Below are 12,424 nucleotides of genomic sequence, written 5' to 3' on the forward strand. Positions count from 1 at the left end.
AATAATCTACCCAGCAAAGCTTTCATTCTGGTTTGATGGAGAGATCAAACGTTTTACAGACAAGCAAAAGCTATTTAAAGATTTCAAGCACCACAAAACCAGCTTTACAAGAAATGTTAAAAGAACTTCTCTAAGTGAAAAAGAAAAGGCTAGGAGGAGAAAAATGAGAATCACAAAAGGAAAAAGCTCACTGCTAAAGTCAGTAAATTAACACCAGGGAAATTTTGCAGAAACTAACGCCTGTGGCTGGTGATTTGTTATGTAAGTAAATGCTGAAATGTCTCTGGTCAGTCTGTAACCTTTGGGTAACAAAAGACATGTTAATGTGTCTCTAGTCAATAATGTATTAACCATGTACAAAGCTAGTAGGAGGTTAAAGTAGTAAAATCATCTATATCCTCAATAAGTAGTTACTGGTTACATAAATATTTAAAATATGAAAACCGGCAGTTGTTGAGGGAGAGGAGCAAAAATGCAGGGTTAGTTACAATGCATTAGAAGTTATGAGATTAGCAACTTATATATAAAATAATGTACATACACAAAAAAATAATGTACATACACACAAAAAAAGAGGAATCATAACTCTGAAGACAGTTGTCAAATCACAAAGGAAGAAAACAAAAGAAGGAAGAGGAACAAAAAAGAACTACGAAAACAATCCCCAAACAACTAATGAGCTAAATGCTCCAATCAAAAGACAGTGATGGATTATTTCTTTAAAATCTGGAACTAAAACTGCCATATGACCCAGCAATCCCACTACTGGGCATATGCCCTTAGAAAATCATAATTCAAAAAGATAAATGTACCCCAATGTCCACTGCAGGACTATTTACAATAGGACATGGAAGCAACCTAGATGTCCGTCAACATATGAATAAAGATGTGGCACATATATACAATGGAAACTCAGCCATAAAAACACATTTGAGTCAGTCCTAGTGAGGTGTATAAACCTAAAGCCTGCTATACAGAGAAGTAAATCAGAAAGAAACAAATGTATCAATGCACACATATGTATATGGAAATCCAGAAGGATGGCACTGACATGACCGTGTGCAGAACAGGACACTGAGACACAGACTTGTGGGCACAGCAGGGCAGAGAGGCGGGATGCACTGGGGGCCTCTGTCACTGCATGTGAAACAGACAGTGGATGGGAAGCTGCACAACGCGGGGCACTCGGTGACAACCAGGAGGGGTGAGATGGGGTGGAGGGGGGAGGGAGGCTTAACAGGAGGGGACATATGTATATTCATGGCTGATTCATAACTGCTATAGTGCAGAAACCAACACAACATGGTAAAGCAATTATCCTCCAATTTAAAAGGACAAGAGTGGCTGAGTAATAGAAAAACAAGACCCTATATATATACATTGCCTATAATACACACACTTCTGACTTTAGACACACAGAGAAAGGAAATGGGAAAAGGTATTTCATGCAAATGGTAATCAAAACAAAGATGGGGTAGCAATACTTAGGCCAGGCCCCCAAAAACCTTTAAAATGAAGACTAACAAGAGACAAAGAAGGACATTTATAATGACGAAGAGACCAAGAAGATATGACAACTGTTATATATGCACCCAGGATAAGAGGGGCTTCCCTGGTGGCTCAGATGGTAAAGAATCTGCCTTCAATGCGGGAGACCCAGGTTCGATCCCTGGGTTGGGAAGATCCCCTGGAGAAGGGAATGGCAACCCACTCCAGTATTCTGGCCTGGAGAATCTCATGAACAGGAGTCTGGTGGTCTACAGTCCATGGAATTGCAGAGTTGGACATGACTGAGTGACTAACACTTTCACTTTTCACCCAAAGATAGAAGTACCTCAGTTCAGTTCAGTCACTCAGTCGTGTTCGACTCTTTGTGACCCCATGAATTGCAGCACGCCAGGCCTCCCTGTCCATCACAAACTCCGAGAGTTTACTCAGAACTCATGTCCATCAAGTCGGTGATGCCATTCAGCCATCTCATCCTCTGTTGCCCCCTTCTCCTGCCCCCAACCCTCCCAGCATCAGGGTCTTTTCCAATGAGTCAACTCTTTGCATGAGGTGGCCAAAGTATTGGAGTTTCAGCTTCAGCGTCAGTCCTTCCAATGAACACCCGGGACTGATCTCCTTTAGGATGGACTGGTTGGATCTCCTTGCAGTCCAAGGGACTCTCAAGAGTCTTCTCCAACACCACAGCTCAAGAGCATCAATTTTTTGGCGCTCAGTTTTCTTCACAGTCCAACTCTCACATCCATACATGACCATAGCCTTGACTAGAGTGACCTTTGTTGGCAAAGTAATGTCTCTGCTTTTTAATATGCTATCTAAGTTGGTCATAACTTTCCTTCCAAGGAGTAAGCGTCTTTTAATTTCATGGCTGCAATCACCATCTGCAGTGATTTTGGAGCCCCAAAAAATAAAGTCTGACACTGTTTCCCCATCTATTTCCCATGAAGTGACGGGACCGGATGCCATGATCTTAGTTTTCTGAATGTTGAGCTTTACGCCAACTTTTTCACTTTCCTCTTTCACTTTCATCAAGAGGCTTTTTAGTTCTTCTTCACTTTCTGCCATAAGGGTGGTGTCATCTGCATATCTGAGGTTATTGATATTTTTCCCAGCAATCTTGATTCCAGCTTGTGCTTCTTCCAGCCCAGCATTTCTCATGATGTACTCTGCATATAAGTTAAATAAGCAGGGTGACAACATTCAGCCTTGACGTACTCCTTTTGCTATTTGGAACCAGTCTGTTGGTCCATGTCCAATTCTAACTGTTGCTTCCTGACCTGCATAGAGGTTTCTCAAGAGGCAGGTCAGGTGGTCTGGTATTCCCATCTCTTTCAGAATTTTCCACAGTTTATTGCGATCCACACAGTTAAAGGCTTTTACAAAAAGGTGCAAATCATCATCAGTCAGTAACATAATAACAGTAGGGACTTTTATATCTCAACTTCATCAAGAGATCATCCAGAAAGAATATCAATGAGGAAACACTGGCCTTAAATGACATTAAACCAGATGGACTTAATATATATAGAACATTCTAGCCAAGAGAAGGAGAATGCATTCTTTTCAAGAGAACATGGAACATTTTTCAGGACAGATGACATGCTAGGCAATAAAGCAAGCCTTGGCAAATTTAAGAAAATTGAAATCCCTAAACATCTTTTCTGACCACAATTCTATGAGACTGGAAATCAACTACATGAAGAAGACTGCAAAAAAACATAAACATGTAGGGGCAAAACAATATGCTACTATTCAAGCAATGGATCACTAAAGAAATCAAAGAGGAAATCAAAACATAAATGGAAAACAAAAAGCACAATGATCCAAAATCTATGGGATACTGCAAAAGGAGTTCTAAAGAGGGAAGTTTATAGCAATAGCTTATCTCAGGAAATAAGAAAAATCTGAAATAAGCAACCTATCCTTACACCTAAACGAACGAGAGAAAAAACAAAACCCAAAGTTAGTAGAAAGAAAGAAATCATGAGGATCAGAGAAGAAATAAATAAAATTGAGACTAAGAAAAAAATAAAAATTATCAATAAAACTAAGATCTGGTTCTTTGAAAAAATAAAATTTATAAGTCTTTAGCCAGACTCATCTAGACAGAAGACCCAAATCAATAAAATTACAAGTGAAAAAGACATTACAACTGACACCACAGAAATACATACGGTCATAAGACTATACCACAAAGTATATGCCAATAAAATGGACAACCTAAAAGAAATGGAAAATTTCCTAGAAATGTACAATTTCCTAAGACTGAACCAGGAAGAAATAAAAAGTATGAATATGGAGAAGGAAATGGCAACCCACTCCAGTATTCTTGCCTGGAAAAGTCCCTGGACAGAGGAGCCTGGCGGGCTGCAGTCCATGGGGTCACATGACTGAGCATGTGTGCACGAGGGTGGAGGGAGATGGGTTGGTAGCAATAAACTGGTAGAGCTAAAAAAAAAAGAAAAAAAAGTATGAATAGACCAATTACCAGTAATTAAGTTGAATCAGTAATAAAAACTCCCAAAAAACAAAGTCCAGGACCAAATGGCTTCAGAGGTGAATTCTACTAAACATTTAGAAGAGTGTTAACACCCATATTTCTCAAACTGTTCAAAAAAAATTGCAGAGGAATGAATGCTTCCAGAATCATTCTAGCCAGCAGCATCACCCTGATACCAAAAGTAGACAAAGATATCACAAAAACGAAAATTACAGGTCAAAATCACTGATGAAACCATGTAAAAATCCTCAACAAAACAGCAAACTGAATTCAACAACACATTAAAAAGATCATACACCATGATCATATAGAGTTTATCTCTGGGAGGCAAGGATGGTCCACTATCTGCAAATCATTCAATGTAACATACCCCATTAACAGACTGAAAAATAAAAATTACATGACCAAAAAACAAAAAAATCACATGATCATCTCAATACACACAGAGAAAGCTTTTAACAAAATTCAACATAATTCATGGTACTCTCCAGAAAGTAGCTACAGAGGGAATAACCTCAGTGTAATAAAGGCCATATATAATAAGCCTATAGCTAACATCACCCTTGACAGTGAAAAGCTAAAAGTATTTCCTCTAAGATCAGGAATAGGAAAATGCGCAACTATTATTCAAAATAGTATTCAAAGTCTTACCCACAGCAACCAGATAAGAAACAAGATAAAAAGAGATTAAATTGGAAAGGAAGAAGTAAAACTATCCCTCTTTGCAGATGATATGACACTATATATAGAAAATTCTAAAGACACCACCAAAAAACTACTAGAGCTTACCAATGAATTCAGTAAAACTGCAAGACAAAAACATACAGAAATATATTTCTCTACACTAACAATGAACTTTCAGAATAAGAACTTAAGAATTCCATTTACCACTGCATCAAAAAGAATAAGACACCTAGCAGCAAATTTAACTAAGGAGATAAAAGGCCATTACTCAGAAAACTGTGAGACAGTGAGGGAAAAAACTGAAGATGACACAAATAGATGGAACTATACTGTGTTCATGGACTGGAAGAATACTGTTAAAGTGACCACACTACCCAAGGCAATCTACACATTCAGTGCATTCCTTATCCAAATACCAATGCCATTTTTGGTACTGGAATTCTCCAGGCCAGAATACTGGAGTAGGTAGCCTTTCCCTTCTCCAGGAGATCTTCCCAAACCAGGGATTGAACCCAGGTCTCCCGCATTGCAGGCAGATGCTTTACCAGCTGAGCCACAAGTGAAGCCTTTATCAAAATACCAATGGCATTTTTCATGAACTAGGACAATTAATTCTAAACTTTGTATGGAAACAAAAGACCCAAAATAGCCAAACCAATCTTGAGAAAGGGTAACAGAACTGGAGTTATACTACTCCCTGACTTCAGACTATACTACAAAGATTCGGTCATCAAAACGTTACGGTGCTGGCAAAAAACATACACAGCATGATGGAGCAGAAAAGAGAGCCCAGAAATAACCCCCCACACACATGGCCAATTAACCTATGACAGAGGAGGCAAGACCATACAATGGGGAAAAGATAGTCTCTTTAATAAGTGGTGCTTATTAAAGCTACATGCAAAAGAATGAAATCAGCACACTTTCTCTCACTGCATACAAAGATAAAATCAAAATGGATTAAAGACCCAAGTGTAAGACTGGAAACCATAAAAAAAAAAAAATCCTAGAACATAGAACACTCTTTGACAAACAGTACCAATACTTTTCTAGATATGCCTTTTAAAGCAAAGGAAAGAAATACAAGGATAAACAAATGGGACCCAATTAAACTTTTGCAGAGCAAAGGAAAATATCGACAAAATGAAAAGACAACCTTCTAAACAAGAGAAAATACTTGAAAATGATATGACCAAGCAGGGGTTGATATCCAAAATATATAAACAGCTCCTACAACTCAACATCAAACAAACAAATAACCTGATTTAAAAATGGGCAGAAAACCTGAATAGATATTTTTCCAAAGACAACATACAGGTGGCCAACGGGCACATGAAAATGTGCTCAATATCAGTAATCATCAGAGAAAGGCAAATCAAAACCTTAAGATAGAACTGGCATCATCAAAAAGAACACAAGTAACACCAACAAATGTTGGTGAGGATGTGGAAAAAAGGGGGACTCCTGTACATTGTTGGTGGGAATGTAAATTGGTGCAGTCTCTATGGAAAACAGTATGGAGACTGCTTAAAAAACTAAAAATAGATCTACCATATAACTCAGCAATTCCACTTCTGAGTATATATCCAAAGAAAATGAAAACACTAATCTGAAAAGATACATGTACCCTCATGTTCTTAGCAGCATTATTTACAATAGCCAAACTATGGAAGCAATGTAAGTGTTCATCAACAGATAGATAAAGACGTCATAAAGACACAATAGAATACTACTCAGCCATAAAAAAGTGACACTCTGCCATCTGTAACAAGGTAGATGAACCTGGAGAGTATTAATCTTAATGAAATAAGACATAAATACTATATAATTTATATGTGGAATCTAAACTCTGCTATCTGTAACAAGGTAGATGAACCTGGAGAGTATTAATCTTAATGAAATAAGACAAATACTATATAATTTATATGTGGAATCTAAAAAATAAAATGAATTAACAGAATAAAACAACCAGACTTACAGATATAATAGAGAACAAACTAGTGGTTATCCCTAGGGAGACAGAAGGAGGAGGAACAAGATGGGTAGTGGATTAAAAAGTACAAACTACTATGTAAAAAATAAATACATTACAAGGATATACCATCCAGCACAGAGAACAGAGCCAATATTTTATAAAAACTTTAAATGGATTATAATCTATAAAAATTCTGATCCCTGTGTTGTACACTTGAAACTTATAAAACATTGTAAATCAACTACACCTTAGTGAAGAAATCAACATCCTATTGACTTTTCTGATACATTTAACAGTAAAAATTACCTGTTAATCCATCATTTCATGAAAACTCTGAAAAGAAAAATTTTTTAAATTCCACTTACAACAGCATCAAAAAGAGTAAAATAATTAGGAATAAACCTAACCAAGGACATAAAAGTCTTATAACTCTGAAAACTACAAAATGTTGCTGAAATTAAAGACAGAAGTAAATGAGAAGACATCTATATGAATGGATTGGAAAACTCTGTGTTGTTAAGACATCAATACTATTCAAAGTGTAGAAATTCAAAATATTCCCCATCAAAATCCCATTGGTATTCATTAAGAAATAGAAAAGTCCATTCTAAAATTCAAATGGAATCTCAAGGGGCTCTGAACAGCCAAAACAGTCTTGACAAACAACAAAGTTGGAAGCCTGTACTTCTTGATTTCAAAACTTAACAGAAAACTACAGTAATCAAATCAGTGTGGCAATGGCATAAAGACAGACACATAGTGCAAAGGAATAAAGAGCCCAGAAATAAACCCTAGTGTTGATGGGCAAATAACTTTCAACAAGGAAGACGACCATTCAATGAGGAAACAACAGTCTTGTCAACGGTGTTTGGAAAACTGGACACCCATGTGCAAGACTGAGACCGGACCTTAACCTTACACGTATCAACTCAAACTGGAGGACGCAACTACTGAAGCCCGAGCACCCCAGAGCCTGTGCTCCACAAGAAAAGCCACTGCAACGAGAAGCCCATGTGCCACAGCTAGAGAGCAGACCGTGCCTGCTGCAGCTAGAGAAAAGCCCAAGCAGCAGTGAAGACCCTGGACAGCCAAAAATAAATAAAATCATTAAAAAAGAGATTAAGATGGTAAACTTTCCATCATGTAGACTTTACCACAACTAGAAATTTAAAATATAGGTACTAGGTATTATTTAAATGCATCACAGACCCATATGTACCCCAAAACTATGAAGCACTCAGATGAAAACAGGAATAACTTTCCACAAGTCTGGAATAGGCAGAGGCTTCCTTTAGATACACCAAAAAGAAAAATTGGAAATCATAAAAATTAATAACTGTTCTCCAAAAGACAGCATTAAAAAAGATAAACCACAAACTGGGAGAAAATGTGTTTTTCAAAGGCCAATCATTTGTCTTTAAGTAACTTGTATACATAATGTATCAAATAACTTCTTACAATTCAACAATAAAAAGACTTAAAAGAAAAATGGGCAGAGGATTTGAATAGACATTTTCCCAAAGATATACAAATGGCCAATAAGCACACAAAAACATGCTGACTATCATTAACCATTTGGGAAATGGCAGTCAAGATCCCAGTTAGATACCACTTCATATCTAGTAGAATGACCACAATCAAAAGGATGAAAAATACACTGAGGTACTCCTATGTTGGGTGCATGTATATATTTACAATCGTTATTTCTTCTTATTGGATTGATCCCTTGATTGTTATGTAATGTCCTTATCTTTCGTGTGTCAGTCGCTCAGTTATGTCCAACTTTGTGACCCCATGGACTGTAGCCCACCAGGCTCCTCTGTTTATGGAATTCTCCAGGCAAGAATACTAGACTGGACTGCCATACCCTCCTCCAGGGGATCTTCTCAACCCAGGGATCGAACCCAGGTCTCCTGCACGCAGGCAGACTCCTTACCAGAGTCTGAGCCACCAAGGAAACTCTTATCTCTTATAATAGTCTATTTTAAAGTCTATTTTGTCTCATGTGAGTATTGCTACTCCAGCTTTCTTTTGATTTTCATTTGCATGCAATATCTTTTTCTATCCCTTCACTTTCAGTCTATATGTGTCCCTAGGTCTAAAGTGGGTCTCCTGTAGACAGCATACATACGGGTCTTTTTCTTGCACTCAACATAGGAGCACCTCAATATACAAGGCAAATACTAACAGCCATAAAAGGCGAAATCAACAGTAACACATTAATAGTGGGAGACTTTAACACCCCACTTACACCAATGGACAGATCATCCAGCTAGAACATTAATAAAAAAAATGCAACCCTTAAATGACACACTAGACCAGAGAGACTTAACTGCTATCTTATGGAACACTCCATCTGAAAGCAGCAGAATACACTTTTTCTCAGATGCACACAGGACATTCTCCAGGGCAGATCACACCTTGGGTCACAAATCAAGTCTTGGTACATTTAAGGAAAGTGAAATCATATCAGGCATCTTTTCTGACCACAACGCTATGAGATTAGGAATCAATTACAGGGAAAAAAAACTAAAAAACACAAAGGCATGGAGGCTAAACAAAATAACCAATGGATCACTGAAGAAGTCAAAGAAGGAATAAAGAATGTAGAGACAAGTGACAACAAAACATTATGATCCAAAACCCAGAGGACACAGCAAAACCAGGTTTGAGAGTTTACAGCAATATAATGTTACTCAAGAAACAAGAAAAACCTCAAATAAACAACCTAAACTTATGCCTAAAGCAACTAGAGAAAGAACAAACAAAACCCCAAATTAGTAGAAGGAAAGAAATCAAAGACCAGAGCAGAAATAAATTAAACAGAGATAAAGAAAACAGTAAAGGTCAATGAAACTAAAAGCTAGTTCTCTGAGAAGATGAAATTAAACCTTCAGCCAGAAAATTGATAAACCTTTAGCTGGGTTTAGAAAAGGCAGAGGAACTAGAGATCAAATTGCCAACATCCACTGGATCACACAAAAAAATTCCAGAAAAACATCTACCTCTGCTTAATGGACTTTTACTGTGTGGATCACAACAAACTGTGGAAAATTCTTAAAAGAGATGGGAATATTAGACCACCTTACCTGTCTCCTGAGAAGCCTGTATGCAAGTCTAGAAATAACAGTTAAAAACAGACATGGAACAACAGACTGGTTCAAATTGGGAAAGGAGTTGTCACCCTGCTTATTTAACTTCCACGCAGAGTACATCACGCAAAATGCCAGGCTGGAAGAAGCACAAGCTGGAATCAAGATTGCCAGGAGAAATATCAACAATCTTAGATATGCAGATGACACCACCCTTATGGCAGAAAGTGAAGAGCAACTAAAGAGCTTCTCGATGAGGGTGAAAGAGGAGAGTAAAAAAGCTGGCTTCAAACTCAACATTCAAAAAACTAATAAGATCGTGGCATCAGGTCCCATCACTTCATGGCAAGCAGAAGAGGAAAAAGTGGAAACAGTGACAGACTTTTATTTTCTTGGGCTCCAAAATCACTGTGGATGGTGACTGCAGCCATGAAATTAAAAGACATTTTAAAAAAGAAAAGATGCTTGCTCCTTGGAAGGAAAGCTATGATAAACCTTGACAGTGTATTAAAAACCAGAGGCATCACTTTGCCAACAAAGGTCTGTCAAAGCTATGGTTTTTCCAGTAGACACGTATAGATGTGAGAGTTGGACCATAAAGAAGCCTGAGTGCTAAAAAATTGATGCTTTCAAGTTGTGGTGTTGGAGAATCCCTTGGACTGCAAGGAGATCAAAACAATCAATCCTAAAGGAAACCATCCTGAATATTCATTGGAAGGACTGAAGCTGAAGCTCCAATACTTTGGTCACCGGATGTGAAAAGCTGACTCACTGGAAAAGACCCTGATGCTGGGAAAGACAAGGCAAAAGGAAAAGGAGACAGCAAAGGATGAAATGGTTAGATAGCATCACTGACTCGATGGACATGAATCTGAGCAAATTCCAGGAGATAGTGGACAGGGGAGCCTGGCATGCTGCAGTCCATGGGGTCGCAAAGAGATACAACTTAGTAACTGAACAACTGCAGCAAGACTCACCAAGAATAAAAGAAGAGGATTCAAATCAATAAAATTAGAAATGAAAAAGAAGTTACAACAGATACCACATAAATACAAAGCATTTTAAGAGAGAATACAAGCAACTACATGCCAGTAAAATTGACAACCTAGAAGAAATGGACAAATTCTTAGAAAGTTACAAGCTTTAAAGAATAAACCAAGGAAAAAATAGAAAATAAAAACAGACCAATCACAAGTACTGAAATTGAAACTGATTAAAAATCTTCCAACAAACAAATAATCCAGGATCAGGTGACTTCACAGGCAAATTCTATCAAACATGCAGAGAAGAGTTAACAGCTACCCTTCTGAAACTCTTCCAAAAAAATTTCAGAGAAAGGAACATTCCCAAGCTCATTCTACCAATACAAGGCCACCATCATACTGAAATCAAAATCAGACCAAGATATCACAAAAAAAAATTATAGGCCAATATCACTGATGAACATAGAAGCAAAAGTCCTCAACAGAACATGATCATATTGAATCTAAAAACACATTAAAAGGATCATACAGTATGATCAAGTGGAATTTATACCAGTGATGCAAAGAGTTTTCAATATCTGGAAATCAATCAGTGAGATACAACATCAAGAAATTGAAGAATAAAAACCGTATGATCATTTCAATAGGTTCAGAAAAAGCTTTTGACAGAATTCAACACCTATTTAGGATAAAAATTCTCTAGAAAGGGGGCATAGAGGGAACCTGCTGCTGCTGCTAAGTCGCTTCAGTTGTGTCCAACTCTGTGCGACCCCATAGACAGCAGCCCACCAGGCTCCCCTGTCCCTGGGATTCTCCAGGCAAGAACACTGGAGTGGGTTGCCATTTCCTTCTCCAAGGCATGAAAGGGAGAAGTGAAAGTGAAGTCGCTCAGTCGAGTCCAACTCTTTGCGACCCCATGGACTGCAGCCTACCAGGCTCCTCCATCCATAGGATTTTCCAGGCAAGAGTACTGGAGTGGGTTGCCATTGCTTTCTCCGATAGAGGGAACCTACCTCAACATAATAAAGACCATATACAACAAACCCACAGCATTCTCAACAGTGAAAAACTGAAAGCATCTCTTCTATGATCAGGAACAAGACAAGTATGTCCACTCTCACCACTTTTATTCAACATAATTTTGGAAGTCCTAGCCATGGCAATCAGAGAAGAAAAAGAAATAAAAGGAATCCAAATTGGAAAAGAAGTAAAATCCACTCTTTCCAGATAACATGATTCTATACACAGAAAATCCTAAAGATGCTACCAGAAAACCACTCGAGCTCTTCAGTGAATTTGGTAAACTGGGAGGATACAAGATTCATTAACAGAAATATCTGGCATCCCCATACATTAATAACAAAAGACCCGAAAGAGAAATCAAGGAAACAATCCCATTTACCATCACATCAAAAAGAATAAAACACCTACCTAAGGAGGCAGAGGATCTGTACTCAGAAAACTCTAAGATACTGATGAAAGAAATCAAAGATGACACAAACAGATGGAGAGATATACCATGTTCTTGGACTGGAAGAATCAATATTATGAAAATGATCAACTACCCAAAGCAATCTACAGATTCCATGTAAACCCTATGAAATTAACACTGGCATTTTCCACAGAATTACAAAATATTTTACAATTTGTATGGAAACACGAAAGACCATGAATAACCAAAGTA

Source organism: Odocoileus virginianus, chromosome 2, assembly GCF_023699985.2.
Source record: "Odocoileus virginianus isolate 20LAN1187 ecotype Illinois chromosome 2, Ovbor_1.2, whole genome shotgun sequence".
Lineage (NCBI taxonomy): Eukaryota > Metazoa > Chordata > Mammalia > Artiodactyla > Cervidae > Odocoileus > Odocoileus virginianus.